This window comes from Rutilus rutilus, assembly GCF_951802725.1.
Source record: "Rutilus rutilus genome assembly, chromosome: 24".
NCBI classification, from domain to species: domain Eukaryota; kingdom Metazoa; phylum Chordata; class Actinopteri; order Cypriniformes; family Leuciscidae; genus Rutilus; species Rutilus rutilus.
The window spans coordinates 3,442,818-3,450,432 of NC_140228.1; positions in this window are offsets into that span (position 1 = coordinate 3,442,818).

Sequence of the window (7,615 nt, forward strand, 5' to 3'; positions counted from 1 at the left end):
TGTGCGGAAGTCTATCTTGTCAAAAAAAACTGACACACATATAAATTCTCCCCTTTCACATCTGTCACAATAATTTTAATTTATGTTTTACCTTTGCACTTTAAATATTATGAATTTCTTAAATAATCAAACTTCAACAATATAAATATGGAGTTAGATTTGTTCCTTTATTCCAAATAAATAGATTATTATCCACAAGACAAACGACAATGGAGGACAGATCATTTGTCTGACTGACTGACGGGACAAAACCAAACAAGTATTGTTTTTTTTTCTTTCTTATATTCTTATGTTGGGTTTGGCAGTTGAGTCTGGTGCATTGTGTGTATGCATTGTGTGTGTTTGCTATGGGAGTGAAGAGTCACAGTTCAGTGCATCTAAGGGAAGGGCAAACTCTATCTTGCTCACTTTTCGAGACAACACCCAAATAACTAACAGCTTCTTTAACAGCGATACCATCAAATTGATTTTTAAATGGGTGAATTATCTCGCACCAGCTGTACTTTGTCCATATGTGACAAAAACAAATACTAATAGAATCACCACTAGGGGATCAGCAAATGGCAACTGCAGGGTGGCACAGCGCAAAACCACTTTCGGTCAGTCATCTTTTTCTGTAAAAGGGATACATTTTTGGAATGCCTTATCAACAGAAATAAAAACACAAACCAATCTGAAACCATTTAATGAAATGGTGAAACACTGGCTGAAACAAAACCAAATCTGTGATCACTGATTATGTAACTGTGCAGACGCACTTATAAATGGATATGTACATACGGATAGAGAGATAGACGCACACACACACACACACACACACACATGTATATAATGTTGTGTTTTTTATATTTTTTTATTGTTGTTTCTGGTGTTTGTTTCTGTTCTCTTGGTAATGGTGATGTATGTAGCCTAACCAGGGACAGGGGTTGCAAATTAGCTTCAGCTAGAAACCCTATATGCAACACATCTGTTCAAGTTATTGTAACGTGTTACAATGTGTCTCTTTTGCATTGTCCCTGACAAATAAACAAATAAATAAATCCATAGGTACAATGGGGGAGCTTTTCAAGGCTAATATTTCTCATTTTTTAATATTAAGGTATGACCTGAGGCATTTGAAAACAACTGAATACTTCTAATTGCCTGATAAACTTGGCTAGAGTTTTTTTTTTTAAATAAGGCTGTGTCATCCGCTAGTTGACTAATTAAAATTGCTTTCCTGTAGCTCAAACAGAACATAGGCTCTTACAATGCTGAGGTCATGGGTTTGATTCCCAGGGAAAGCAAGAACTGATGAGAATGTAAAATGTGTACCTTGAATTGAAATGCAATGTAAGTCGCTTTGTATAAAAGAGTCTGCCAAATGTAAATCTACTAAAATACTTCTACAAGCAATATAAATTCCTTCTAGCTTACTATCCTTAATAAAATGACAGAGGGCCTGTGCTACAATAAGAAAAAGATATACGGAAACTGGACAGCCCTGCCGAATTCCTCTTTGTTGTACCGTGTACTAATTTCACTGAGCTATTTCCTCCTGCTTACAAAGTTTTCATGGCATTACAAAAATAGGGCCCAAAACGCTCTAAACAGAATTTTTTTTAAGAATGCTCAATAGTGTCAAAGGCCTTGAAAAAGTCCAACAAAATAATTAAACTGTCATCCTCAAAAAGATCAGAGTAATCAATGAGGTCGGAGACAAGTCTAATAAAAATATGGTGGCATTTCATAACACCTGATTGATTTTCATCAATAATGGAGTTCAAAATCGACTTGAAATGGTTTGAAATGACACCCTGCTTCATACTTGCTGTAAGCTCAGAGCAATTTAAGCTCTGTATATACACTTCAAGGAGGAAAGGGGATACAATCTCAGAATAAGACTTATAAAATTCAGCCGTTATCTCGTCGTTACCAAGCGACTTGTTACTTTATAGTTGAGAAATTGCTTCCTTAACCTCAGCAACAGTAATTGGTGAATCACAAAAAAACGTTTTCATCCTGACTAATAGAATTAACATAACAAGGTGCTTACAGAAAGTAACTAAATCAGCTACATTCAGTTTAGAACTATCCAAATTTGAATAAAATTTAGTAACAATATTGGGAAATTTCTTTAGGATTTTCTGAGACAGACCCCTCAATATTTAATTGACAAATAGAATTGTATTTAGCCCTATTTTTTGATGAATTCTGTTCTCCAAATTCTAGCCAGCTGTGCCTTGTAAAGATCACCCATTGGCCCAACGATGGAAGTCCAATCATATGGGCGAAGGGATAATGTGTGTATGTCTTTTCAGCGCTCCAGTGAAGTTCACTTAATTTATTAGAATTTAGTTTCAGTATTACTTTAGCTCTACACTTAATCTGACTCCAATTTCAAAGGATAATCAATAATCACTAATGTTTCTTAATAAGTAATAATCATAAATATTGATTATTAAGTAATTTAGATCTTTGATTACTCTGGGTATCCCATGTAAGAATTGAGAAATTAGAAATTGTCGGACAGTCTGGTTGAGGAGCGACCAGACCCTGAGAAGACAGGATCTTGCTGGAAATTACCATTTGAACTCACCATTTGAGACTGAAGTCTCACCTCAGAATATATCTCTTTCCCTCTTCCCCACTCCCCCTCTCTCATGCTGAGACCACATGAAAATTACCCCAAAATACATATGGTTTAATGTGAATGATTATCATAGAGTCTTATACATGTTTGGTATCATTTGAAATGTCTCAGTGCGACTGGTACAAATGTCTCATTTCCAAATAAGTAAAACAAAAGGTAATAAAGTTTTTAAGAGTTTAGAGATAACTGGCACACAAAGGAAGGTGGTCTCTGTCTCCTACCCCCAAAAGGTGTAAACTCTGAATGTAAATTACCATTGTTAGCTGATGTTTTCCATGTTATAGAAGTTTCTGTCTATATAATGGAATACAACAAAGGGTTCAGGGCCTTTTTGTAACTCAAGTTGGCCCATGATGCTAAGAGTGACCAAAAGCATAGCTCCTCTTAGCATTATTTATTTTAATGTCGGGTTCACATCTCTTCTCTTTATTCCAGAGCATTCGATTATCTTTGAATTGATTATGTAATTGGCCTGATACATTTACCTGGCATAATAAATTGTTACATTTGATTATTCTAACTGACTTTTACATTATTTTCATTAAAGAGTTAAAAAGAATAGTCAAACATTCGCTCACTTTTAATGATGCACAGATATCATGAATAGAGTCAGATGAAATAACGAGAAAATACATATTCAAATGTGTTGCATTTAATCAAAAATACTTTGCCACGAGAAAAGACAGTAACACGTAAAGACCCTCCACGCTGGTCGGATGCCGGACTTTGGGCCGATCGAGTGCGAGTTTACAGGTGGTGACCTCGGCTCCGTGATCTCGCAACACAGGCGAGCAAAACGTCTTTTCCAGCAAACTATTGGGATTTTAAAATCAAAAGGTTTGAACATCTTCTCTTTCTTCCGCTGTTTTGGTAAGTCAATTCTTTTTGCCTTTTTAGAAGTGTTGAGACAAAATTAGCCATTGTTGTATTGGCTTTGTTGAAACAAACTAGCAACATGTGATGAGAATGAGCAAACAACAGAAAGAAAATTCTAAGTTTGTAAACGATCGGAAAACGTGATTGGATAAATAAAAAGGCAGGTTTATGCATTTGTTTATGAAAAGCAAAGTTGGGATAATGTAATTTCTCTGAGAGTGGTTCATAACAAAGCACATGGGTAAACCCACTCAGAGAACGCACACTCTTTCTCTCCATTCCATGGGAGCTGTTTAGCCGCACAACAGGGTTCAGCAACTCTGAACTTTGAACAAAATTTATAAATTGTTACGTTTGAATTTATTCTGAATTACTCTGCAATTATTTTCCCAAGTAGAAACGGATTTGTATGTTACCGCAATTTTTGCGTCAGATTAGTGACGACTAATATTCGGCACAGATTCAAGTGTACTTGGTTTGCAAAGACGGGTTTATTTCTGTTTAGAAGAGCAAAATGCTGCTTGACCAGGCTAAATCTGGCTGTCTGTTTTACCTCTGTTTTAATTTAGTGTTACTTCAGATAAGTGTACGTGGGACACCACGGGCTTGGCCAATCCAAAGCTATTATAAGAGAAGTAAAGTTGGTCGACTAACGTCTTTAATGGTGGCCAAAACCTCTACTGAAGTAAAACGATTAAATTAAAGGTAGATGCAATTCCATGGGGGCTATACCAAAGTATTGATTGTGTACATGTGAATATGGCAAATCTCAGATATATAGCCAATTACCTCTGTTTAGTGACCGAAACTGACAGGATTGTGATCGGGAGACCAACGTTAAACAGAAAACGCGAGGACCTCTGAGCGACATAGTTTCCTAATCTAAATATACGAGTAAAATATAATCAAATGTTAAAATGGCCACTTTGCCTTCATATAGTCTTTAAAAAGACTAAATGAAACGAAAAGGCATTTGAAATCTAACAAGGAAAAAAGAGAAACGGTGAATGTGCATCTCATCTGCCCTGAGCCAAAAACCTTTTCATATTCAAATGTATTGACGTGAGATCGAGCAGAGATTTGCATTTAGCATGTGCCTGCGGTTCATTGGGTGTTAACAACAACAGTCCCTCATTTGCTTTCAGCCTGACTGTTCTTGTACATACAATGCACTGGCCAGTACAGCTGCGACTACAGGGCCTAATCTAAAATAAATCATCTTTTGCAAAACAACCTCTTTGACAAATAAGTTGTTCCAGAGACTCTTCAGAGACCAGAAACAATATAATTTAATTTATGCTCTTAAATATAATAGTATTATAACTCAAATTATAATATACATTATGCTATAATCGCCAAGCAGGGCATTAATTGGAGAAGTGTGACATTAATCCTTACAATTCAATTTAATTGGTCTACTACCCAGTGCCAAAAGGGGAGGGATGTGCTTTTGTTTTTTGCCTTTTTTGCCTTAAAAAAAAAAAAAAAAAAAAAAAAACACGGCTAGGAGTGTGGCACAGGTAATAGCAAACCATCATCCTTGACTGGGGTGCATCAACTAAAATTGAATCTGATCAGGAAGGAAAGTAAATTTACAAGGAGGATGTGAACTGCTAAACATCAGACAGAAGTACCACAGCCTTTTGCAGGTCACAAGAGAACTGCACTAACTAAATGTGTGAACGACACCATAAAACAGCAAATGCCAAGCAGGCAACCCACAGATCTGACTGTAATGAGAGCAACTTGAAGTAAAGCCATGAGCTTTGACCCATTGGAACTCATGACACTACGAGTGATAAAAACTCTGATTAATCTCTAATGCTCATATGACACAGCAGACTGTGAAGGCTGAACTCAAGAGCAGCTTTAGGTGTCACACACTGCACTGAAACATAACCTGAGACTCGGGTGATGGGTGAAAAGACACTTCAAGAGGCCGTTCACACCTCACAGTAGTACATCACTGCATAAATATGGCCTGTCAGTATAGAACTGGAACTTAAGGCGGGCATACACTGTGCGATGTCTGTGCGATTTCAGCAAGGAACCTTCTCACACTGAACGAGTAGATCGCATGCGATGTAAAGCCAAATCTCAGGATTTATGTGCTCACACTACGGTCCGAACGTCGAGCTGCGACTTGACTGCTCACACTATACGTGTGAAATATGCGCGAATAAGCGCAATAAATCCTCGTGCCGGGTTGCGCCTATGGACGATATAATGTAGCCTATCCAGAGATATTGTCAAAACAAGCATCAGCTATCAATATCAAGAAGATTTAGCATTTCCAATTTATATATTGAATTATTAGTAGGCTAGTATTATTGCATTATTATTATTATTATTAGGGAAGGCTACTTTTTATTATTAAAGTGATAGACTATTATAATTAAATTGCCACGCAACAATTTCATAGCGCATGCCATCACCGCATAACCAACGCGCTGTGAGGATAATAAAATATTACATAGAAGCTTACTTCTCCTCATTAAAAATTGTCTAAAACATTTAGGTCGATTACAATGAATTATATACATATAATTAATTATTAACAGTCTATAATATGTCCGAACACTGCAATAATTCATCAATGAAAATTAAAAACAGCTTTATTTCAAAAACATTTTTTAACAATAAAAGAGGCAAAGTGTAGGCTACATCGCAGGTGGCTTGGAAGAAGTGGGTAATGGTTAATCCATTTTGCAACACGAACTGGAGGTAAGCAACAGTAATTTGTAGCTTTGAACTACAGAACTTAAAGATCTCCCTTTTTTCGTTTTTTTTCTGCAGATGAATCTGTTTTCGCGCAGGCGCAGTGAGGGAAAAAACACTGAGTTTAGGGCAATCGGTTCGTATCTCTGCTTCAACTGTGCGATATAGTCACGAGGAGCGACCAAAATGTCTAACATGCCAGAAATTCATCCGACCATCCGATTGCCGGTCGTGAGAGGTTAATCGCCTCTCGTTTCCCCCTGTACACTGCACGAACACTGCACGACAAACGACGCACGACAAAGCTGAAAATCGGGCCGACCCGAAAAAGAGTCGCACGAGTCAGAATTCGGCTCAAAATCGGACGAAAATCGCACAGTGTATGCCCGCCTTAAATTTGCAACACAATTGTTATAGATTTTATTTCATCTATCTCCTAGACATGAACACTGAACACACACACCTCCATCACTACACCCTCACAGCATCATCACCTGGAATAGATCAAATCTATCCAGGCTGAACACATCATAAAAAGATAAAGATGACAGAGTCCAAAAGTGTCACTTTTCTAAAGATCTATTGTCCATCTTCACACAAACAGATCCAGATAGCTTCACACACATAGGATGGTAAAGCTGATCCCATGATGACAGTCTAACAGAGACACACATAATACGCCATTCACAACACACTGCCAACTCATGGGAAAACACTTTAATACACATATGAATGGCTACAGTCACAAATCAATGATGCAAAGTATAAAGCAGAGACAGACCTGCTATTAAATTTCAAAATGTTCAAACTTTCTGATTGTTATGAGGGTGGATGGAAAATCAGAGGGCCCCTGATTTCTCAACAGACCACTAATAACAGAAACATAATAACAGATGGATAGATCTGAAGTGTGATGAGCGCTTCAATCAATTACAAAATTTACAATTGAACCCTGTCATCGATTGTGACTTAGCCGACGCCCCCCCCCCCCCGTTACCCCCCCCCCCCGTTACCCCCCACGTTACCCCCCACGTTACCCCCCACAAACTGTTACAATGAATGAACGATCTCCATTCTTGAATGACTAAACAAACATTCTTAGATCTGCATATAGGTGGCTTGCATTGGAAGATTCCTGAATATATATATATATATATATATATATATATATTAGGGCTGTCAAAAGATTAATCGCGATTAATCGCATCCAAAATAAAAGTTTGTGTTTACATAATATATGTGTGTGTACTGTGTATAATTATTTTGTACATATCAATACACACACATGCTTGTATATATTTAAGAAAAATGTGTAATTTATATATAAAAAAATTATATTTATATATAATATAAATGACATATAAATAAATATATAAAGTATATGTATGC